The sequence below is a fragment of the Misgurnus anguillicaudatus genome, chromosome 1 (genome assembly GCF_027580225.2).
Source record: "Misgurnus anguillicaudatus chromosome 1, ASM2758022v2, whole genome shotgun sequence".
NCBI lineage: Eukaryota > Metazoa > Chordata > Actinopteri > Cypriniformes > Cobitidae > Misgurnus > Misgurnus anguillicaudatus.
Window position 1 is genome coordinate 27,890,115 of NC_073337.2, and position 26,321 is coordinate 27,916,435.

General features: G+C 39.3%; 1 long non-coding RNA gene across 1 annotated transcript in view; it reads left to right on the forward strand.

Moving 5' to 3' along the window:
• The window catches only part of LOC141364967 (uncharacterized), a 224,146-nt gene extending 205,800 nt beyond the window's left edge, over window positions 1-18,346 (forward strand). Inside the window, exons 2-4 of the long non-coding RNA XR_012370321.1 lie at window positions 7,023-7,515; window positions 17,053-17,486; window positions 17,719-18,346. This is a non-coding gene — a long non-coding RNA (uncharacterized lncRNA). The remainder of the gene's footprint in view (window positions 1-7,022; window positions 7,516-17,052; window positions 17,487-17,718) is intronic.
• Window positions 18,347-26,321: the final 7,975 nt, after the last annotated feature.

Genomic DNA, 26,321 nt, shown 5'->3' on the forward strand with positions numbered 1-26,321 from the left:
GACGCATGTAAGTTCTTAGGAACTACTGAAACATGTGGCCATACAGGGGCCGGAAAAGATCGCTGTCTACTTTCTATCTTACCAGTTCAAGTTAAAAGCAGTAAGGGAGATCAGATAATACAGAGGTATGCATTTCTAGATCCTGGCAGTTCAGCAACCTTTTGCACTGAAAGCCTTATGCAGCGACTTAATCTTCCTGGAAGAAAAACTCAGTTTTTACTACAAACTATGGGACAGGAAAAGGTTGTACCAGCCTACGTACTCTCAAGTTTAGAAGTCTCTGCTATTGATGGTAACATCTTCTATCAGCTTCCACAAACGCTTACACAGAAACAGATGCCGGTAAGTTCTGACAACATTGTGTCTAAGGAAGAGTTGTCAAAGTGGCCTTACCTGGCAAAGGTTAAAGTTCCTCGTATAATGGCCAACGTTGACTTGTTGATTGGAAACAACGCACCCAAGATGTTGGAGCCTTGGGAAGTCATAAACAGCCATGGAGATGGCCCTTATGCCATAAGAACGGCTTTGGGTTGGGTCATTAATGGTCCTTTGCATGCAGGCAACTTTGAGGATGAAGATTGTTCTGCAGTGGTCAACAGGATTTCTGTGTGTAGGTTGGAGGAGATGTTGTCTCAACAATATAACCATGATTTCAATGAGCAAGTTACAGAAGAGCAAGGATTATCAAGAGAGGATATTAGATTCTTGGAGATTGCAGAGAGTTCTGCCAAGCTCAGGGATAATCATTACACCTTGAAGTTGCCGTTTAAAAGGGAAAATGTGCATCTTCCTAACAACTTTTCTGTGGCAAAACAACGTATACTTGGGTTGAAGAGGAGATTCCAGAGAGATGAGCAATTTTATCAGGAGTATGTAACATTTGTCAATGAGATGCTCAACAAAGGATATGCAGAGCAAGTTCCCACTCAACAGCTGAAAGGTGAAAGTGGCAAGGTGTGGTACATTCCTCACCATGGTGTACGTCATCCCAGGAAGAAGAACCTGCGGGTGGTTTTTGATTGTGGTGTAACATTTAAAGGAACATCCTTGAATCAAGTCCTTTTGCAAGGTCCCAATTTTACAAGTACATTGCTTGGAGTCCTACTGAGGTTTAGGCAAGATGTGGTTGCAGTCATGGGTGACATACAAGCAATGTTTCATCAGGTTAAGGTGGCAGAAGAAGATCGTGACTTTCTTCGCTTCTTGTGGTGGCAAAATGGAGACTTTGAAAGAGAAGTGTCAGTGTTTCGTATGACTGTCCATCTTTTTGGTGCTGTCTCTTCTCCAAGTTGTGCTGCTTTTGCTTTGAGAAAAACAGCAGATGATCATCAGTCTGAGTTTCGAGAGGAGGTTGTACAAACTCTCAAAGAAAACTTCTATGTGGATGACTGCCTTAAGAGTGTGGCATCTGAAGAAGCAGCAACTTGTTTAGTTAAAGATCTTTCTACTCTTTGTCAGCGAGGAGGTTTCACTTTGACGAAATGGAGTAGCAACAAGCGCACTGTTCTTCAAACTCTTCCCGAGGAGTCCCGAGCCAAAGAGTGGAAGAAACTGGATCTGGACAGAGACAGCCTGCCTGTTGAAAGAGCTCTTGGTTTGCTGTGGTGTGCAGAAACTGACTCATTTAAATTCAAAATGGAGGTTCAGGAAAGGTCCTACACAAGGCGTGGGATGTTGTCAGTTTCAAGTTCAGTATACGATCCACTTGGATTTTTGGCACCAGTAGTGTTACCTGCTAAGACTATGTTACAGGAGCTATGCAGGAGGAAGTTTGGATGGGATGATACTGTGCCCCGTGACATTCTGCATGATTGGATGAGGTGGTTAAAGGAGCTGAATGCACTCTCTGAATTCAAAGTTGAGAGATGCATAAAGCCCACAAGCTTTGGGTCCTACATGTAAGCTCAGCTTCATAACTTCTCTGATGCAAGTGAACAAGGATATGGCGCAGTCACTTATCTTAGAATAAAGAATAACAACGGTGACATCCATGTTGCCTTTCTTTTGGGAAAAGCTAGGGTAACACCTCTAAAGGCCATCACTGTTCCCCGTTTAGAGCTAACTGCTGCTGTGCTTGCTGTCCGTGTAGACCTGATGTTAAAGAAGGAGTTGAGGCTCCAGCTGCAAGAATCTGTTTTCTGGACAGACAGCACATCTGTGCTCAAGTATGTCATGAATGAAGACAAGCGTTTTCATACTTTTGTTGCAAACAGAGTCTCCATCATCAGAGAGGCCACAAAGACAGCACAATGGCGATATGTTGGCACAAAGGAGAATCCAGCTGACGATGCATCCAGAGGAAGGAGGGCTGGAGATTTCATTAATGACAACAGATGGATAGAAGGCCCCAAGTTCCTGTATAAACCAGAAGAGGATTGGCCCGAAAACATTGTGCATACTTCAGTAGCTGTTGATGACATCGAGGTCAAGAAAGAAGCCTTTGTGAATGTGGTAAATACCCAAGATGCACTGGAGGGTACAAATCTGCTGATAGCTTACTTTTCAGATTGGAGGAGACTTCGAGTGGCAGTTGCCTGGTTCCTAAGGTTGAAAGGAATATTATTGACAAGGACTCGCATGAGGAGGGAGTCTGATGCCATTGATGTCAATAAGCAGAATGCCTTGGCACAAGAGAAACTGATGGCTAAAGGTACAACAGGAGGACAAATCTTGTCGGCAGAGGATCTTTTGGAAGCAGAGTTGGCTATAATCTGCTACTGCCAACGGCAAAGATTTCCTGAGGAGATTGCTGCTTTGTCTTCTGGAAAGAATACAGTAAGCAAACACAGTACCATCTATAAGCTGGACCCATGGTTGGATAATGGGTTTCTGAGAGTTGGAGGGAGGTTGACACGAGGCTCATTGCCAGAAGACACAAAGTATCCACTACTTCTCACTAAAGATCAGCATGTGGCTACCCTGATATTGAGAGATTTACATCAACGGCTTGGCCATAGTGGGCGTAACCATATGTTGTCTACATTAAGGAGGAAATATTGGATTACAGGTGCTACCACAGCCGTAAGAAAGATCATAGCAGAGTGCTGCTTCTGTAAAAAATATAATGCAAGACTGATGGGGCAGAAAATGGCTGACTTGCCTAAGGAGAGGATCCTGCCAGACCAGCCGCCATTCACTAATACAGGTGTTGACTATTTTGGTCCAATAGAGGTGAAGAGAGGACGAAGCACAGTAAAACGGTATGGTGTCATCTTTACCTGCTTAGCCAGCAGAGCAGTCCACCTTGAAATGGCCAATTCCCTTGACACAGATGCTTGTATTAATGCTCTGCACCGATTTATCAGTAGAAGAGGGCAGGTGGAACGTCTTCTGTCAGATAATGGCACAAATTTCATAGGGGCTGAGAGAGAGCTTAAGGAGGCACTTTCATCACTGAATCAAGTTAAGATTCAAGGAGCTTTATGTAAGAAGGGCATAAAATGGAGTTTCAATCCTCCGGCTGGATCCCATTATGGTGGAGTTTGGGAGCGAGTCATCCGGATGCTGAAAAAAATCCTCACTTCAGTTCTTCAACAGCAGACGCTTGATGATGATGGTTTACATACAGTTTTGTGTGAAACTGAAGCCATCTTGAATGATAGACCAATCACCAAGTTGTCTGATGACCCAATGGATCTTGAAGCTCTGACTCCCAATCATATATTGTTGCTGAAAGGAAAACCTTCCTTATCTCCTGGATTATTCAATGTGCATGATTTGTACATAAAAAGAAGGTGGAAACAGGTTCAATACATTTCAGACCTATTTTGGAAGAGATGGGTGAGAGAATACCTACCTTTGCTGCAAGAGAGGCAGAAATGGAACCAAACTAGAAATAACCTCAAGCCTGGGGACATTGTGGTCATTATGGATCCAACGGCACCTAGGGGCTCCTGGCCTCTTGGAAGAGTTTTAGAAACATTTCCTGATAAGAAAGGCCTGGTGCGCTCTGTGCGTTTACAAACTAAGACCAGTGTTATTGATAGGCCAATAGCAAAGCTTTGTTTCTTGCATGAATCTATGGGCTAAGAGATTGTTACAATCATTATGCATGTTTATTGTGCTCACAGTTTGTGTTTGTTTTATGGCTCTTTTGTATGTTTTGAAAATTGGTATGTGTCCCAATTAGGGGCCGGTATGTAAGAGCCATTTTGTCTTGTAAAGGTGTCCACTAGGTGTCACTGTTCTATATTCAGTGAATATAGGTAGGAACCTTCCTTCAGGTGACAGGTGTTGCTGGAGGAAGGTGAACACACAGTTTTTTGACCGTATCACAAGGCCATGCTGTTACAACAATGCAACACATTAAATAAAATGAATACTCTGAGCATTCAAATGGTGAGTGGACATTGATTTAATGACATTTAACTTAAGCCAAGTGAGCGCGTACAAATACACCGTCCAGCAACCCTCAGCTGCTTTAAGTATAGACTTAGCTGCTTCAGATCTATACGGATGGGGCAAAGGATCCTGAGACAGGAGTTACAGGATTTGGAGTAGCAATACCAGGGCAACAGATTGAAATCAGTAGAAGAACATCGGACAAGTTAGGGGTTTACACTGTAGAAATGTTGGCAATATTGGAGGCATTACGGTGGATGGAGATGAAGGAACAGGTAAAGGCGTTGATTTGCTCGGACTCGTCTTCAGTTTTAGGAAGCTTAAGATCGTTTCTATCAAAAAATAGACAAGATATTCTGTATGATGTTTTGCAGCTAAGCACAAATATAGTCGGTAAGGGCAGTCAGGTCAAGTTTATGTGGGTTCCAGCTCATGTGGGGATTAGGGGTAATGAGAGGGCAGATAAACTAGCAAAAAGGGCATTATTGAAAGAAAATATAGAAATGCAAATTAGCCTTAGTAAATCAGAGGTTAAAAGCATAGTATGGGAGAAAATAAATCAAATGTGGCAGGTAAGGTGGGATAGAGAGGAGAGGGGGAGACAGTTATATCAAATTCAGAATAGTGTCAAAGGAAATAGGTTGGTAGGTGGTAATCGAAGAGAGGAAATAGTGATAACAAGGTTAAGGTTGGGTCATTGTATGTTAAAGAAAACTCTTAAAATGATAGGCAAACATCAAACAGGATTGTGTGAAGAATGTCGAGTGGAGGAATCAGTAGAACATGTATTATTAGACTGTCCGAGTTATATAGAACAAAGAGACAAAATGAGTAGTGATTTTAGGGAGATAGGAGAACAGGAGTTCACTTTAAAAAGTTTGCTGGGTGATAATGATAGGGCAAAGTTTAGGGTACTGATGACTTTTCTGAAGGAGACAGGGCTATATAATAGGATTTGAGATAGATATAGGGGGAAAGGAGGGAGGTAATGTAGGATTAGAAAGGTGTTTATTAATTTTTTTTTTTTTTTTTTTTTTTATTAATGTGTGAGTATATATGTCATTAAAAAGTATAGAGTAGACCTATTATCAGGTCCATATTCCGGAACAGAGGGGGCGGTAATGCTCCATTAAGCTGGTTGCCAACCGCCGGTAAAAAAGAAAGAAGAAGAAGAAGAAGAATTTGAAGGAAGTGACTTGTAAGGACTAGTCCTGCCAAGGAAGTATCCTTGACATTGAGAAACGGCTTGTGACTCATGTTTTGATGTCTGATTTCACTGCACTTTGATTTTTGAAGTGTAATGAAGATTTTTGCTCTAAACAATCACTGATAAATATCCATACACAAGTCATGAAGGTGAGCCCTGGGCTATACGACTGGTTAAAAATAACATTTTTAAGTAACATAAATCAGTGTGAGATTGATTTATCTTCTACTGCCACCATGCGGTCATGACTGAAACAACAACACTCAACACTGATCTCACACATGAACGCGCTCCAAACATCACGCGCGTGTCAAAGACCACTGTGTGTTTAACTGTTTATTAAAACAGAATATAGGAAAATTTTGTGTTTGTGAAGTGAATTCATTGATTATTGACATAAATTGTGAATTTAAGACGAGAGGAGTTAAATCGATGTTTAATTTTGATTATTAATGCCTGAAGTCATTCTTACGTCATCATTGGTGGTCCTTTACTCGTCAAACGGCTCTGTTGTTTTTGTGGGAGCACAACTGAGGTAAATCTTACCTAATTCTTTAAAAATGTGATTAAAATTAACGTCTGATAAAAGTAAACATGTTTAAAGTGATGCTGCATATGAGGGTTCATCATATAATGTTCAAAGATGTTTCTGATAATAGTTAAAGAGGGTGGGTAGACGATTGATTGTTTTTGTGCTTCAAATACTAAAAAAACAATAATATCAGAGGGCTGTTCCATAAAACAAGATTACGAAATAAGTCAGACTTATTTTGTGAAGTCAGACTTATTGTCAGAAGGTTCTTGAAAATGTTGGAACTCATGCACTATGGCAACTTATATACTGGGGCAGGCGTACTGCCAGGCTAAGTGTCAGTTTTTCCTAAACTAGACTTCCACTAACACTGAACTGTAATATTACCGCTGACTCGCTGACATTTTATTTGACCTTATAAATCAGTGTAAAAATTAACCTGTATACTAAATTTAACACAATTGTTAAAAAATAATAATTAATACAATATAGACATGTTTAATTATATTATATGTGATAGGCCTCTCAAATGTTTAGACCAATGCATTATAAATTTTATTATAATTAGTTTTCTGTACGTTGTATTTATTTTCTCCTTTATGTGAAGCACTTTGGGTCCAAGCCTTCGTCAGGGAGTAAACGCATTAAAAACGATCTCTTCCTGTTTTTTGACGAAGGCTTGTTTGTCGAAACACGTTGGATTTACCATGTCAGAAGTTTTTAATTAGGTTTATTATGACCAATCCATATCAATAAAGGCTTTTTTACTTTTTTAAGAGAGTGCCTTGCAGTTTTTTTTTTTTTTTGGTTTGTTAAACTTTATATATAAAAAAACAGCTAATAAATTAAACATCTGCATTGTACAATGTTGTTAACAGAAACGAGTGTATTTGAATCAGTTCTGTTTAAATCTTCTCTAATATCTGTCTCATATTTCCTCAGGAGATTTGCTTTACAAGACGAAGAGATAAAACATGAATATGACAAACTACTTTACAAGAAAAGACGGATTTGTAACAATCAACAGTTCAGTTAGAGGAGGAAAATCACAATCACATGAAACATCTTTACCTGAAAAGAAACGATTAGATGATGAAAAAGAAGAGGAGAGAAAGAAAAAGAGATGAAAAGAGAGAGCAGTGAATGAAGAGAAGAAACTTAAACACAACACCTGACATCTCTGCTGACCAAACTCATTCATGTCATGAAGCAGAAATCACAACACAATTTGAAAGATAAACCTCACAAAATTGTGACTGTTTATATCATCTGTTTTTAATTTGTATTATTTTAAAATTGTGTTTTATTGTTGTGTAGCTTTATTGAATGAACACACAGAAGATAATGAGAAGATAAAGGAGGAGCTGAGAGGATAAAGAGAGCTGTAAGACGCCACCCAATTGGCCCAACGTCGAAGTCCAATGGCATGGTGAAGGTATCGCGTGTTCTTTCCGTCCGTAGCGCTTCTAGAAGAATAATTCCATTTATTTAATTTATTTCTTTGACCTCTGTGGTTAAATTATAATCTGACTCCAATTTAATATAGTAATAATTTAGTGTATTATTCCAATTATCTGTTGATCATAATTTAGATATTGATTATTTACAAATTCCCATAGTCTTAGTTATTCGTTCATTAGGGACCCGGTATCGCACAGAGTATACGCCGGCCGTTTCGTATATCTCACGGACACAAAATTGTCAGTCTGATCTTAGTCAGAGGTTGCCGGGAAACTAATATTTCTATGTCTGGCCGCTCCATGCTTGCTCCGATCATAAAAATAGTTACTTTAGTTTAGCTCTCATGCAACTTGCTAAGGCAGGTGATAGACATAAATCTGAGAGTTTTAATGAATGTGCCCCATGCTCCATTCGACCATCAAAACCCCAGTGTGATCATATCCTGACAGAATAATCTTGCGGTAATACCAGACTCCTTCTAATCTACTAGTCATAATAATTTCTGAAGAATTAAAATAAATCAATACAATTTCTGAAGAATTAAAATAATTCAAATGTAACAATTTATTATACCAGACAGGTTCCAGTTTGAAACATCAATTAAAGAATATCATACAGAATATGTTTCAATTCAAATTAATTAAAATGATCAACAGTTACAAAGTCATACATGGCAATAGACACTCTGGCTACAGAGTACTTCCATCATGAATATAATATACCCAAAATGGTGTAGGAAGATTCTTGTTAAAGATTTCTCCCATAATATTTGAATACACACACACAAAGTGAGGGGAAGTTTCTTGCTAAAGAATACTTCCATAATGTCTGAATACACATGTTTATGCAGCAGTATAAGCATAAAATAAAAGGCAGAAACGCGAGTGTAACTCAGCAAACTGTATTGACAACAGAGCAGCAAACTAGCCGCCAGACAACAACAAGGCATGAGCAATCGACTGTCGATCGCATGATCCAGTACAACCTGTAACATCCCCCTTTACAAATATGAACAAAAGGAATCACCTTTTATACACTTAACAAGAACAAAATACTATATAAACTTTAGGCAGATATTTATATATATATATATATATATATATATTTTTTTATACTGACTGCCATCCTTAGCTTTACGTAAACTGTCACAGTAACATTTATAACATATTACAAATCCAGCCTCTTAGGTGGCTTGGACAATCGGCCAGCCCTAGTATACGTGTGTCCATCTGATGGTGAATGTTTGGCAACGTCAGGTGAAGCCTGTTGCAAGGGCATCACAGGAGGCGAATCAGCAAGGGCTCCGGCAACACTACTATCTGGCATAAGAGGCATCTCATGTTCACTTGTGTCCAAGGCTTGTGTGGCGATTGACTCTGCCACTCTCAAGTGCACTCTGTTTCGTCTATATATGGATCCATCCACGTTAACAAGATAGGATCGTGGTGCTACTTTCTGAAGACAGGTGCCGACCTTCCAGAGTGCAGGGTTTTTTTGTGGAAGGGGCTTCATACGGATCTTCTCACCAATGTTCAGTTCCGGCAGATCACGAGCTGACCTGTCATAATAGAATTTTGCCTGCTGCTTTCGCTGTTGAAGCCTCTCAACAACCCCCGTAACCACAGATGGCTCCAGAAGCTTGTTTGTTACTGGAAGAGACGTTTTCAGTCTCCGTGACATCAATCTTTGTGCAGGGCTACTGTCCATGTTTTCAGTTGGGGTGTTTCTCCAATGAAGTATGGCCTTCCAAGGGTCAGTTCTGTCATGCATGGCTTTGCGCAAAAGGTTTTTTGCAATCTTGACGGCTGACTCAGCCTTTCCATTTGATTTTGGATGTCTAGGTGAAGAAGTGACATGGTCGAATTCCCAGCTGGAGGCGAAGCGCTTAAACAGAGCACCGAACTGAGGACCATTATCTGTGATAACTCTATCTGGCTGACCATTAAGGGTGTCACGATTTCAATTTTAAATCGAAATCGATCGAAATTAAGTCACAGCTTCGAACTTCGAATTAAAAAATAGGATCGTCGATGCTGCCACGCCCCCATTTCACGTCTGGTCGGCTTGCCAAGCGAGGAAAAAAACTCTCAGAGAGTTTCTGTCCTGCAGAAAGCGATCATATTTTAAACACGAGGGATGTATGGCTACAACTCCTTGAAATGCATATCATAAACAGGATTAACAGTGATCTGACTTTGGACAGAGCGCAGCTCTCTGCACGTGCGCGATAGTGAGGGAGGCGCAAAGATGCAGCGGGTTATATTAAACAAAAGGATAGTTTGCCTCAACTTGCATGAAACTCATAAAACTGAACAAATACATAAGGATTACTACTTTAGTTTATGTTCAGATGCGAGAGCGCGTGCAAGTGAGACAGAGAGAAGCGCAGCTGCTTATGATGCTGGATTTATTTCAGATGCTATGAGTCCAAGACACACGCATTAAGTCCATGTGCATTAAGTCCATGTTAGAGATACGCGGATGGACTATTATTTCATCCGCAACCGCATAACAAAACTCATCATCCGTCCACCATCCATCCGCAACGTTTCTGACCAGTTTTCAAAACCGCACCCGCCCGCCATCCGCTGACTGGACGATGCAAGACGCTGCTGATGACAGCCGCGAGACTAGAAAGCTCTAGAATATCAGCAGTGAACTCCGTCTCCGATTTACCCACAGGGACAAAAATAAATAAATAAATAGCCTAAATTAAACGCACAAATTACATAGCCTGCACTGGTGTCATCCTGATTTACCACTTTGTAAAATTTATTCCAGGCAACCCTTTTCTGACATTCTATTTCCTTTGTTTTTAATTCTCATTTTATGAGTTTGCCACGTACCTCCTTCGCCAGCGTTGATAAGAGCTGTGTCAAAATACGTCTTCATTTCTCCGCGGCTGGTAATGATAGAACGAATGGATCCTTAACAGCCGAGGATAACCCAAACAATTAAAAGCTTTATTAAATAAAAGTGTGTATTTATTAGAAAACTTTTTCTTGTCACTGTTTTAGTATTATAAGTTACGTTTTGTGTTAATATTATTCTGTTTATGTTGCGTATATTTCTAGGTTGATTATTTGATATGCTGTTGAATAGATTAATCTACATCAATGTGTCATATGTTCTAAAATAAATTAATATTTTTCTGATTACATATTTATTTTAATAAGTCAGAAATGTCTCCGCTGTTTTCTGCTGACAGGCGCGGTGGGTGCTACTGGGGGCGTGTGCAGGTGACGCAAATTGTGGGTCCTCAGAAGGCTAGACCGTCTCATTTCAGTTCTCTTCTTGAACTTCTGTGGCTGCCACTATGAAAGGCAGAGAGGTCGCATGCTTAGAAGGACAGAGCTAATAACAAGCAGTCGACAGAATATAATAAAAATATTATTTTTCGTCACGTCATCCGCCCGATCCATGTAACTGCCAACCGCGCATAGTCCATGTGTGTGTGCAAGAAGGAATCCTCTCTCTACAAGCTCTCGCGTTAAGTGAAGCCCACAAACCCATATGCGAGTGGTGAAATGTGCAAGTTAATGTTAAAGTATTATAATACTAATAATAAATAATGGCATATAATTTTTGTCTAAATTATATGACATATAAAAAATATGTAAAAATCGAGAATCGGATCGAATCGTGACCTTAGAATCGAAAATGTAATCGAATCGAGGATTTGGAGAATCGTGACACCCCTACTGACCATGTCGAGCAAACTGAGCCTTGCAGCGTTTGATGACCGTCTCTGCAGATAGGTCAGGAAGCAGTTCAATTTCCCAAAAGTCTGAGAAATGGTCCACAATTATAAGGTAGTCCTTTTGCCGATGACTGAATAAGTCCATGCTGACAATCTGCCATGGCCTGCTGGGGATGTCGTGAGATAGCATGCTTTCCTTCTGTTGGTTATGTGCAAATTCATTGCAAGTTGAACAGTTACTCACAAAGTCTTTGATTTCTGCTTGCATACTAGGCCAATACAGTGTGTCACGGGCCTGACGATAACATGCGTCGCCTCCTATATGGCTTGAATGTATGCGTTTGAGCATCTCTGGACGTAGTGATTTCGGAATAATGACTTTCTGACCACGGTACAAAATACCATCTTGTGCACTTATCTCATCTCTATAAGGCCAGTATTCTCGGATGATGTGTGTTGTTGTTTCTTTCTCATCAGGCCAGCCTGCCAGGACAATGGTTTTAAGGGCTTGTAATGCTTCATCCCTTTCAGTATGCTCCCTGATTGTCCTCAACCGCTGGTCCGTCACATTCAGGTATTCTGCTTGGTTGATGAGTTGTACATTTTCCTGCTCTTTTTGCAAATGACATATGGCATGCCTCTGGTAAATGGCTCCCTTGCCTGTACAGTCAGCAGCTGCTCTGCTCAACATGTCACTAATGAACATTTTAGGCCCTGGCTTGTAGACAACTTTGAGACTGTAGTTTTGAAGTGTCATAAGCATGCTTTGAAGCCGCTTGGGTGCGCTGAGAAGTGGTTTGCCGAATATGGTGATCAAGGGTTTGTGGTCAGTCTCTGCTGTGACCAACTCTCGTCCGTACAAGTAATGGTGAAATCTTTGACAAGCGAAGACAATGCTGAGACACTCTTTTTCGATTTGTGCGTAATTTTTTTCGGTGGGAGTCAGTGCTCTTGAAGCAAAGGCGACAGGCTGTCCTTCTTGCATAAGGCAGCACCCAAGACCGCTTTGACTAGAATCACTTTGAACTGTGACAGGCTTGGAAACATCATAATAGCGTAGTACAGGCATGGATGTGGCCATGGCTTTTAGCTTGCAAACTGAATCTTCGTGTTTGGGTAGCCAGTGCCATGGAGTGTCTTTGTCGAGTAAGCGCCGTAGCGGCTCGCAAACAGTAGACAGGTGTGGCATGAATTTGGCTAAATAATTAGCAAAGCCGATGAGACGCTGTACACCTTTAGCATCTGTAGGGTTGGGCATGTCCATGATAGCCCTCACCTTTTCTGGATCAGGCTTCAAGCCGGTGGATGAAAGAATGTGACCGTGGAACTTCACCTTGTTTACTTTAAATTGCAACTTCTTTAAGCTAAGTCGTAGTTTCACCTCTCTGCAACGGTCCAACAGGGCCTGAAGCTTGTGATCATGATCCTTTTCAGCTTGCTGGTCCGTGTCCCCGCAACCAACGACAAGAATATCATCTGCGATGGGCTCAATGCCCTTTAGACCTGCTAATAGTTCATGCTGTTTCCGTTGGTAGACCTCAGGTGCCACAGAGACACCAAATGGTAGCTTTAGCCACCTTTTCCTGCCCCATGGGGTCCAGAATGTGGTCATGAAGCTGCTTTCTTGGTCGAGCTTGCACTGTAAGAATGCATGTTTGGCATCCACCAACGTGAAGATCCTTGCTTTAGGCAATTTGTATAAAACATCCTCCAGGGTTGGCATGATATAATGAGAGCGTTTCAGAGCTTTGTTCAGAAACTTTGGGTCTAAGCAAATTCTCAGCTTGTCTGGTTGTTTCACTATCACCATGTTGCTGATCCAATCTGTTGGCTCTGTAACATCTGTAATATGACCCTCGGCCTGATATGCGTCCAGTTGGGCTTTGACTGTTGCTTTCATAGCAATTGGAACATTTCGTGGGGCACACTGTATCGGTGTTACACTGGGATCCAGCTCAAAATGGACCTCACCAGGCAGTGATTCCACAGGCAAGTTGAACACATCACTGTATTTGTCAATTAACTGTTCCTTAGTCAGAGGCTCAGACCGTTCATATCCAATTTTGAGCACGTCGTCTGGTATTGTGAACTGCATAAGGCCTAGCTGTTCACAAGTTGAGCCTGAGAGAAGTGGATTTTGACTTGTTTCTACTATCTCAAAAGACAGCTCATATTTCTCTCCTTTAACCACACATTCTGTGTCAAGAATTCCCATGGAGTCCAGCGACTCACCTGAGTACAGCCGTAGTTTGGCGCTACTAGGGCGGAGAGGTGTGTGTGGTGCAACCTTTACTTTATCCTTGTAGCTCATCACATTACATGTTGCTCCTGAATCTAACTGACAACGCAGTGACTTGCCATGTAATTGCAGAGAAACAAACCATTTCTTTCCTTTCATGTTCACTGTGCTAATGGACTCAACTGTGTAAATATCATCATCACTGTCTCTAACCGGCTCCTTAGAATGTTCAATGCAGTGAAGCTTCCCCTCTGTAGATCTGCTTTTACTTTTCAGGCATACTTTGGCAAAGTGATTGTCAGTTCCACAAAGTCTACATGTTTTGCCATATGCTGGACAGTAATCCCGGCCTCTTGAATGCACATTACCACAGTATCGACATGTCTTGCTTGTGTCTAAGAGTCTTGGTGAATTACTCTGCATCCGCTGGTTAGGCCTGAATGGTTTCCTAGCAACAGTGTGAACCGTTTCGGTTGCAGTTGGCATGCATGCTGCGTCCATCGCTCTCATATGCATAGCTGTCTGTTCAGCTGTGCGACACATCTCAATGGCTGTGAGCAGCGTTAAATTTTTTTCACTTAACAACCTGCGTCTGGTTCCTTCATTTATAATGCCCAGTACAATTTTGTCTCGAATCATTTCATCCTTTAATCCACCATAATCACAAGTCGTTGCTTTTTCTCTCAATCTTGTCACAAAATTGTCTATGGACTCCCCTTCCTCCTGTTTACAACAGCCGAACACGTACCTCTCATAAATGACATTTCTGGCAGGTTTGAAGTATGCTTCCAATGCATCTAGGATGATTTTAATGTCTCTCTGTTGTTCAGCTGTGAGATTCAGATTGTGTCGGTAAACATGTCTGCATTCAGATCCCATCACACTTCTCAATGTAGCAGCTTGTACTTCCCTGGTCTTTTCAGCCAGGCCAGTGACCAGCGCATAATCCTCGAACTCGGCTCTGAATAAGTCCCAGTTAGCGCTCCAGTCTCCGTTCATGTTCATCGGTAATGGCGGAGGTATATTAGCCGGTACGCCGCTGGACGGGCGAAGCGCGGCCGCAGCATTATCAGCGTCCATAATCGTTAACTCCTTAGGTCGAAATCAACAAACACAGCGTAAACTTAAAACGCACTAGGCATCTTCTGACACCATGTTTATGCAGCAGTATAAGCATAAAATAAAAGGCAGACACGCGAGTGTAACTCAGCAAACTGTATTGACAACAGAGCAGCAAACTAGCCGCCAGACAACAACAAGGCATGAGCAATCGACTGTCGATCGCATGATCCAGTACATCCTGTAACAACACACACCCAAAGTGTGGGGAAGTTTCTTGCTAAAGAATACTTCCCAGAGTCTCTTGCCAAGCCACCTTATATACACAGAACGAGACAAAGAATAATAACATCTCAAATCAGGATTTGGTTGGTCGGTTCCCGTGACCTAAAGGAGCACCAAATGGGACTGTTAACCATCTGTAATATAGATCTTCTCATGAGGTGACACCCATCACAGCAGTACAGATTATGTCTTAAGTTTTAAACTTTGATATACTTTCTCTTAGCATTATAGAAATTAGACCTTTTTAACCATCGCACCATGACCTTTAAAACAACACTAAACATGAAGATGAAACCTTTGTAGCATCACAACATACAGTATTGTTCAAAATAATAGCAGTACAATGTGACCAACCAGAACAATCAAGGTTTTTAGTATATTTTTTATTGCTACGTGGCAAACAAGTTACCAGTAGGTTCAGTAGATTCTCAGAAAACAAACAAGACCCAACATTCATGATATGCACGCTCTTAAGGCTGTGCAATTGGGCAATTAGTTGAAAGGGGTGTGTTCAAAAAAATAGCAGTGTCTACCTTTGACTGTACAAACTCAAAACTATTTTGTATAAAAAAAAAAAATTCTGGGATTTAGCAATCCTGTGAATCACTAAACTAATATTTAGTTGTATGACCACAGTTTTTTAAAACTGCTTGACATCTGTGTGGCATGGAGTCAACCAACTTGTGGCACCTCTCAGCTGTTATTCCACTCCATGATTCTTTAACAACATTCCACAATTCATTCACATTTCTTGGTTTTACAGCATTTTTGATATCACCCCACAAGTTATCAATTGGATTAAGGTCTGGAGATCGGGCTGGCCACTCCATAACATTAATTTTGTTGGTTTGGAACCAAGATTTTGCCTGTTTACTAGTGTGTTTTGGGTCATTGTCTTGTTGAAACAACCATTTCAAGTGCATGTCCTCTTCAGCATAGGGCAACATGACCTCTTCAAGTATTTTAACATATGCAAACTGATCCATGATCCCTGGTATGCGATAAATAGGCCCAACACCATAGTAGGAGAAACATGCCCATATCATGATGCTTGCACCTCCATGCTTCACTGTCTTCACTGTGTACTGTGGCTTGAATTCAGAGTTTGGGGGTCGTCTCACAAACTGCCTGTGGCCCTTGGACCCAAAAAGAACAATTTTACTCTCATCAGTCCACAAAATGTTTCTCCATTTCTCTTTAGGCCAGTTGATGTGTTCTTTGGCAAATTGTAACCTCTTCTGCACATGCCTTTTTTTAACAGAGGGACTTTGCGGGGGATTCTTGAAAATAGATTAGCTTCACACAGACGTCTTCTAACTGTCACAGTACTTACAGGTAACTCCAGACTGTCTTTGATCATCCTGGAGGTGATCATTGGCTGAGCCTTTGCCATTCTGGTTATTCTTCTATCTATTTTGATGGTTGTCTTCCGTTTTCTTCCACGTCTCTCTGGTTTTGCTCTCCATTTTAAGGCATTGGAGATCATTTTAGCTGAACAGCCTATCATTTTTTGCACCTCTTTATAGGTTGAACAACCCATTTTCCTCAGCTTTCAAATGCATGTTCAACAAGTGTTGGCTTCATCCTTAAATAGGGGCCACCTGATTCACACCAGTTTCTTCACAAAATTGATGACCTCAGTGATTGAATGCCACACTGCTATTTTTTTGAACACACCGCTTTCAACTAATTGCCCAATTGCACAGCCTTAAGAGCGTGCATATCATGAATGCTGGGTCTCATTTGTTTTCTGAGAATCTACTGAACCTACTGGTAACTTGTTTGCCACGTAGCAATAAAAAAATATACTAAAAACCTTGATTATTCTGGTTAGTCACATTGTACTGCTATTATTTTGAACAATACTGTATGATATACCCAATGTTACATGTGTTTAGTATATTTCCAGTAACCAAAACCTTAAGGGAGAAGAGAGAGGGGGTGAAATACAGATCAGTTCCTGGGTATCCGTGACCCCTGTGGAGAGAGACAACAGGTCCCTCAAAAATAGACACAGAATGTGGTTTTTATTGTTTTATGGTCCAGCTCCAAAAACAAAACTTGTCCACCTGTCCTACAATATCAGGTTATCAATAGTCAAACAAACTGTATATAAACAAACACAGCTGATAAACGAAACTGCATTGTACAATGTTGTTAACAGAAACGAGTGAATTTGAATCAATTCTGCTGAAATCTTCTCTAATATCTGTCTCATATTTACTCAGGAGATTTACTTTACAAGACGAAGAGATAAAACATGAATATGACAAACTACTTTACAAGACGGATTTGTAACAGTCAACAGTTCAGTTCGAGGAGGAAAATCACAAACATCTGAAACATCTTTACCTGAAAAGAAACGATTAGATGAAGAAGAAGAAGAGAAGAGAAAGAAGTAGAGATGGAAAGAGAGAGCAGTGGATGAAGAGAAGAAACTCAAACACAACACCTGACATCTCTGCTGACCAAACTCATTCATGTCATGAAGCAGAAATCACAACACAATCTGAAAGATAAACCTCACAAAATTATGACTGTTTATTATTATCTGTTTTTGATGTGTATTATTTTTATTGTGTTTTATTGTTGTGTAGCTTTATTGAATGAAAACACAGAAGATAATGAGAAGATAAAGGAGGAGCTGAGAGGATAAAAAGAGGTGAGGAGAGAAGAAACTGACCATGATAACATCCAGTAGATGTGTGATATAACAAAGATATTACATTATAACAACACACAGACAGATTCATCACACAACTACACACAAATACACATGTTATTAAGATGAAGTTGTGTTATTTGTTTTCTGTAGTTTCCTCAATCCTTTAATTTTATGATGAATCTTTGATGTCAGACACAAATCACTGATGTTTGATTTATTTTACCTGCAGGAATTCAAGACAAAACTCCAAGAAGAGTGAACTCGAGCTCAATCTACAGATGAATCTGTTACTGCAGAAGATCCAAACTCAACACAAATCATTCAATAGCAGTAAGACTCAAAACCCTCAGCTTTAAATTGTTTAAAACATTGATGTTGAAATGCACCTTCACACAAGAAACTGTGCTGTTTAGACGGCCGTTTAAATAAAACTGTTTGTGTACAGTATGATGCTCTCTGATATTTTATTTATACTCTTGACCAACCAGACATAAAAAATAAAGTACATTTGTAACGTCTCTATAAAAGCAAAGCATGTGATATTAAATAAAAACTATTTGAAATATCAATAAAACATTAGGCACTGTAGCTTTAGTAGCAACATTTCATCACTTAAATGATTTTAAGATGATTTCATGACATGAGACAGTGGGTGTGGTTATTGAGTCACACAGTCCCTCCCACTTTGTTTGGCTCCTCCCCCACATCATCATAATCTGTTGTGTAAAACAAAAGCACATTCATATTGTTTTATTAATTGTATGAAGATTTTAAACTGAACTATTTAAATAGATAATATATAAAGATAAAATAAAATATAATATACATCTTTAAATGAGATCTTGAGGTTAATAATCTATCTAACAGGTTTGTCACATCTTCACTGTCATTCTTCACATCATCATACTCCTCCTGAACTCCCTCTGATGAAATCACATGACAAACAACTCATATTGTGATTTGTAATACATCATGTCTCATGTCATAGACACATTTCTCTTTCTGACACTAACTGATAACAGCTGATAAACTCACAATGACTGAATTAATGCTATAATAGACATACATAAGAAACTTAGATGTACTGCTTGATAAATGTGCACTTCTGTGTAACTCACCTTGAAAGTTCTGTCCATTGATGATGACATCATCATAACTCTCTGTTGTGTTCACATACATAATAAACAACAAATCCCATCAGAATGACAAAGAGCCAGTAAACCTACATTATATCTGTACTGAACGTCACTTTAAATATATTTTACGTTACAAAAACAGCCTAGAAATGAAGTAAAATCACCTTTTTGAAGATCAGAGTTTTGTCCTGTGGTGATGACATCATCATACTTCTCAAGTGTGTCTTCTACAAATATAACATGAGACACACGTCATCACACCCATAGACATATAAAGTATATTTTCTCTTCATGTACAGATCTTATATTTCATCTTAATACAGAATAACAGAAGTGCACCTGTCTCACTGTCTGCTTTTAGTCCATCAGTGATGACATCATCATAGTATTCTGCTGGGACTTTTTTCACCATCTCTTCTACATCAACACAAAACATGTTTGAAAACAAAATACAAAATATCTGTTTGTACACTATGACACCATGAAGTCTGATCAGCCAATAAAGTCACAAACCTTTCAGGTCACTGCCATTAGAGACATCATCATAATATTCAAACTTGTAGTCTTTTGCTATAAAGAGACTCAGACACTTTAGTATTGTGAATTGTAATGTGTATATTTGCCAAGTTTGTAAAGGATTATCAAATAATTTGTCTTAATTTGAGTCAAAACCTAAATATTGACGTTCAGTCGTCTAACCTGAGAGAAGCTCATCAGCATCTTCATATCCAGAATGTTCTTCAGAGATGAGACTCCCTGTTAAAGTGAAGCAGAAGAGTCAGAAACATGTTGATCATTACAAACAACCTCAACCTACATTTACATCACAGATCACAAAAATATCAAATCAAGCAATTTTATCTAGATTTTTATTAAAACATTATTTAGACATTAAAAATATAAGTTAACTTCATTCAGCAAACACACACCTGTATCCTGACATGAACTCATCTCTCACCGGATTCAAGACAAACAGACAGGAAGAAGCGCACACACACCTGCATATAAACTTACAAGCATATGAACCCCCCTCCCCATTAACCTCCAAAAATAATCACACACACACACACACACACACACACACACACACACACACACACACACACCTGCAGCTCTGTGGAGGACTTGTGTGGTTTGAAGCCGGAGGTTTAACAGGACTAATAATAGACGAACATCAACTCAACTCACAATCATCAGACTGACTTTAATATTTCTACATCTGATTTAATTGAATAAGACAGAAGTCTCACCTCTCTGAGTGAAGTGTTTGTGTGTGTTTGTGTGTCTGTGATCAATCTCTTCATAAACTGCTTCAGTCTGAGTCCTGTGTCTCCTCTTAGAGAGAGCTGTGAGTGTAGACACACAAACACAACACATGACTGATGATACACTGAACAAGAGTGTAGTAAGATTGATGTTGATGTAGTTCAATATGTCAGATGTGTACTTGTATGTGATGTGTGGATCTCTGTACCTCTCCTCATCTCTCTGTTGTGTTGAATCAGTATCAGCAGCGGCACTAAGAGCAGTAAGAGCAAAACTCCCAGTACAATCACAACCACTGGAGGATTGAAGAGAGGAGGAGTTTGTGGAGGAGTCACTGATCTCCTGTTTGTCTGAGAAACTGAAGGAGAAGCTGTTGTTGTTGTTGTGGCAGGAGTTGTAGACACTGACAAGTCTGTAAAATAAAATAAAAACTTAGCATATTAAAGAAAGTACTGAAATGATAATGAATTAATCTCTCAGTGTTTTTCTCTCACCTGCACAGATGAGTCTAACTTGTTCTTTGTGTGAGCAGTCAGTGTGATTTTTCAGGACATGAGGACAGTCCCACAGGTGAATCTCAGTCCCTCTGCACTCGACTCTGTTCATCCACACAACACCTTCACCAGCACCAAACACTTCATTCCCATCAACACTCAATGCTGCTCCACAACCCAGCTGCCTGCAGACCACCTGAGCATCTCTGATGTCCCACAAATCATCACAGACTGAACCCCACACAGAGTTATGATAAACCTCCAGTCTCCCCGAACACAAACCCTTCCCTCCACTCAGTCTGAGAGGAAGATGATCTACATCACACACATCAAACATCATTTACAACAACACACTCAAACACAAACTGAAATTTAAATGTGCAATATAAAGAGATATTTATAATTTATAATGAATTAAGTAGTAATAATCAGTTTGTTATCACAGTATAAACATACTTAAACATTGTTTCTGGTGAGGAGACGCTGAGGTAGAACATGACAGACGACTTCTAGGTGATTCATTTTTCTGTTCTGAGATCATAAAACAACATTTCATTCTCCATTAAACAGAACATAAATTCATTAAATCTCTCATAATTTTACCTAACAAACCTTTTAAGGGCAGTTTCCCAGAGAAGGTTTAGATTAAAGGTGCTTGTGTAAATTTAAGCGGTATCTTGTGGTGAGGTTGCGAATTGCAACCAATGGCTCAGTTCATTGATCACTCCTCGCTTTTGACAAGCATAGAGAAGCTACGGACAACTTAGTAAAAAAAGTTTGTCCGTTAAGGGCTTCTGTAGAAACATGGCGGCACGAAATGGCGACTTCCATGTAAGGTAACCCTCTGTGTATACAACCAGTTGACCAAGTGGCAAGTTTCTACGACTTACGGTTTGTGCTGGGCGACGCGTTTTACTGTGGAAAAATAATAAATAATAATAATAATAAAACAGAGAAATACAATAGATTTTCAGCAAACCCTAAAAATTACAGACTGGGCCAATGGTGTCAGTGCCCATGGGGTCTTGCATGCTACAGGATGGTACAGAAAACCCGCCACCCTCTGATGTTGTAGGCCTATGCATGTCATGGATCTTAAAGGGCGTTTTGCAGGTAAAATTTTTCAACGAATTTGTGCAATTTGCTTGTTGATAATAAACATTTAAACTGTTATCCATTGTATTTTATGTTGTTGGGTATCACAAAACCCGAAAAAGTATGAAAAAGTACAGCAATTTGCAATGATTCTCCTTTCCCTCACAACGCACTGTATGACGTCACGCTGGGGAGAGAATTGACCAAAGCCGCCTTGAGAGCATTGAGAATGACTATAGAAAGACGAGTAAAGTACAGTTCTGATAGCGCAGATTATAGATAAATACATACATACATACATACATACATACATAGATAGATAGATAGATAGATAGATAGATAGATAGATAGATAGATAAGATAGATAGATAGACAGATAGATAGACAGACAGACAGATGGATAGGCTAGTATAGAGAGATAGGCAGACAGCCAGATAGCATAAGGTTAGCATATCTTCGTGTAGAAAGTAAACAAACAATTAACATACTCGTGCATGCTGGCTTGAGGGGGTCCATGATCCTGCCTGAAATGGGTGTAACTTTATGCGATCTTCAGCACAAACGGTTTTGGCAGCATGTCTCTAATCCTGGAAGGTGAGTGAAGCACGTCACGTCTGTTCGCGGGGACCAGCGACCCAAACGCACTCACTTTCTTACAGCCAGTAGCGGAATGGCAATCGAGAGAGTCGGGACTTTCCCGGGCCGATCTGATAATAGTTATACATTTCGAGTTATATTAGCAACACCGTCTGGCGGCGTGATGTGCGCCGGTTCCCGCAGCCCGCTGGTCAAACTGTGCAGGCAGCCTCTCTGCTCAATAAAGTATATAAAAGTGCTCAACCTGTTCGGCAGGTCCAAACATGTACAGGATTTATAAAAATACGGTGATCAATGAGCGGTTCCTCCTCAAATGGCTTAGCCTGTCGTGATGTAAAAAGCCGCCGAACGCCTGTTTATTACAGTATGTATGCGGTCGGATCCGAGTGTGCTGCAGCTGCTGACTGCTGCTGCGTATAAAATGATCGTGTGATTCGTTATAATCGCATAAACAATATAACAAAGCATCCTTTTATTTCACAAAACAATATATTTGAGATATTATTTGATAGACTAGTAAGTGTGGATTAAGGATGTTTAAAAATCTCTAGCCTGGTGGTCAGGACATGAATGGATCAAATCAGCAGATTTGCGAAGTTTTATTTATCTCCACATATATCATAAATAATAATTAGCAAGGTAACTTTGCAGTATAACACATTATATATTTCCTACGATGTATATATGATTTCCAAATTATATACGTAAGTATTAAACAGCAATAAATGTCTCATCTATCTCTATGGCTCTGGCTGAGTCTTTCTCCACTTCTCCCCAACGTGACGTCATCGCAGAATTGCGTTAAAAAAACCGTTAATACCAAAAAAGTAAAAAAAAGTGGTCTTTAAGACCATTTTTGAGACATTTTAAAAATTATACACATATCTTGAGTGATTTATGTACCCATTAATCGACAGTGGTGGTTAACCTGCAACATACACTTTAAATTTAAAAACAAATCAGACAAAATCTGAAAAACTAATCTTTTTTTATGTCTCTCATATGCAAATTACAGCAAAGAATGTTTGTATAAAGTTATTTTGTAAAATAAATTTCCTCAAATATACACTTCAGTGATAACAAACCTCTTCATGTAAGGTTAACATTAAAGACTTGTAACATCCCAGACAGCACACATACATCTGGCCGACGTTGTGCCGACTTTCAAAGTTCCATCGGCAAGATGTCGCTCAGGGAGCGTTTGCTCATTGGGAAGATGTCGTCTAGATGTCGGCATCTCGTCGCAAATGCCCTCGGGCCGATGTTTAAACGATGCAATTTCAGCCGCTCTGCACGGGCTTTACCGGGCATTTATTTATTAATTTAAACCTTTATTCATTCACACTTATTCAGAATAATGTGCTTCTGTGCAATAACAACTAAAAACAAGTACACCACTGTCAATAACCGTTGCAAATTTATTCATTTGACGAATTTAACACATAAACAACTTGGATAAATCAGTTACAGAATATTTAGATGTGACACACATAAATTACATATTCTGTAACTATTATACACTGCTATACTACTGTGTAAACGTTTTTAAACACTTAACTAAAATATTTCTTATAACCTTCAAAATAATATACTCTTAAGGTATATGATTCAATTACGTTTTTGGACAAAAATATAGTCTCAACATATACATTTATTTCAATTGAGAACTAAAATTTAATTTAAAACTTTTTTTTTTCAAATTACTTTGACAAAATGATAAAATAAACAAGTAATTCAAGTCCATAATACATGGAAATTTCTTTAAAAATATCTTAGGGTGAGATCTCAAAAAATTACTGAAAAAACCCAATGGTATATATTTCAAATTCTAGGCAAAGGGTGGCTGCATTTGAAATGCTAAAATATAACAGTTTGGATTTCAGAAGTTTTAGTCTCAGGATATTTCACATATGTTGTACAAATGGGACACAGCCTGTGAAAACCCAGCAAAGTATTTCTTTGTGACTTACTGTTTTCTACATAAAATCATCCTACACAATTCAGAAAACATTCTCTGAAAATATAATCTTGACACCTTCAATACTGACTGAGTAAGGTCATGCCAAAGACTGAACTCAATGTTAAATCAGTAAATTCAAACTTTAGATGTCATTAGATGTTAAGACAGTAGCCTGGATTTCATATACAAGGTCACATATTTATGTATCTTAGAAATATATTGTAAATAATAATGTGCATGTACATAACAAAAACATTTAATCATAAAACATTCTCGTCAGGTCTTCTGTCTTTGTTTCCTACACTTGTCTCTGCAAGCAGCGCCTTTAGACCTTAGAGGTTGCTCTTTGTTGCCTTTGTTTCCTGTCCCGAACGCCGCCTTTTAAACATCTGGACACCACTTCTTCCTATCCATTGTTCCTCTTTTGTTGCTTTAGGATCACCTGAAATGGAAACATCCAAAAAAATTATTAATCATACGATCACATTTTTATATTTAAATTTAGGTGCCTATGGCAAACATGAACAATCGTGTATATTGGATAGATAATCAAAAAGGTCCACAAAGCATACAGTACTTTATGTAAGCATATAAAACATCTGGTCTACTGTGTTGTTGCATTCCTGAATGTGTCTGGCTGTGCATTATAAACAGTGTTAATTCTTCTTTGCATCCTCAGCTATACTTAAGTGCTATAGGAGGAATTAATGCAAATGTCTTGAAAATTATACATTTTATTGTGAAAGATATCTAAAGATAACAGTCACCCACTTGCTTACCACCAAACTGTGTTGAACAAGTGCTTGCATCAGTGTTCGTGTAATCGAGTAAAGTATAACCTTATTCACACAGCACTTTGGTCCCAGAAAATATCCATAAATTGGCAGACAGGCATTTGCGTGAAGGCAAACATATGCTGTAGATGTTCTGGGATTGTTCCAGGAAAGAGGACCTAGTACCATTACCATAACATACCTGGAAAGCCCTCTTTATGATTGAGATGCAGAAACAATGGCGTAGTTTTTAAGTTATGGTTCAGCTCTTTAAAACAAGGGTTTTACAAAGGTCGGCAAACTCTACTGAAGCAGAGAGATCAGGGAGCTCGTCACTATCCACGCTGAAGCAGAGATCATTTAGCAGCATAACAGTTCTAGCGTGTCAGGCGCTCACATGAGCTTATATTAAACAAAATACATGTGCGCCATCGCAACAAGATATACCGTTCAGCTCTTTAAAACGGGGGTTTAAATGAACATTTACATTCACGATGAGAAATGTCTGCAAACTGGACTAGGACAGAGATCAGGGAGTTTCAAATATCCACTTTGAAATTGGGTTAATTCATGTGCATACTAGAACAGCGCATCACACATTCCATTTTAGTCTTATCATAAACAAAAATGCAGTCTTCTGCAGAGAGAAATAACCAATAATAACAAACCTCCAGACACTGTGAATAAAACCTATCAAGTGCAGGACTTTAAACACATCATGTGTCTTTACGGCATAAACACAGATTCCGGAAAATCATTGACAGTGTGAATGAACCAAAAATCAAATGGTCCTGGACCAAGTTTAAGTATAATATGAATGGGCCCTTCTTCAATGTATCGTGTCTAACAGATACCAAGTAGCAAAGTTTGTCTCACCTGTGGGCCACAACACTTAGTTCTGTCCTAGTATACGCCTTAGTCCTCTGTCTAGATCTCACCCAAACACTGTAAACGGAGCACAACAGAAATGTTAATTTGTAAGTAGAAAAGATAAGTGGACCCAGATTTGTTCCAGAATGTATTAAATGAAATTAACATGCTCTGCTTTGTCTAAGATAAAGGATAAAATGCACCGTTAAATAAAAGACATTTTAAAAGGGTTGAGTTGTCTGAACCAAGTCATCTTGTTGCTTTGAAAGCACAATGAAAGACATGTAAAGCTATCTTACCTTGAAATAAAATTTGACATGGACTACTGAAAATCTAATTAATGAAAAAGACAAAAAATAATATATTATGCACAAACGTTAAAAACAACATTGCAGTATAGTGCTTAGTATAATGTGTTTTAAATAAGTAAATTCAACTTACATTATTTGTATAGTATATATCAGTACAGTGACATGCACAAGTTTGGGCACCCCTGGTAAAAAAATTCTGTTAATGTAAACATTTAAGCGAGGGGAAGATGAAATGATCTCCAAAAGGCATAAAGTTAAACATGAAACGCACATGATTACCACTGTATGTAGTCCAGTGCTGGCATCGTCTGAAGTCCTTGCAAGGGCCGA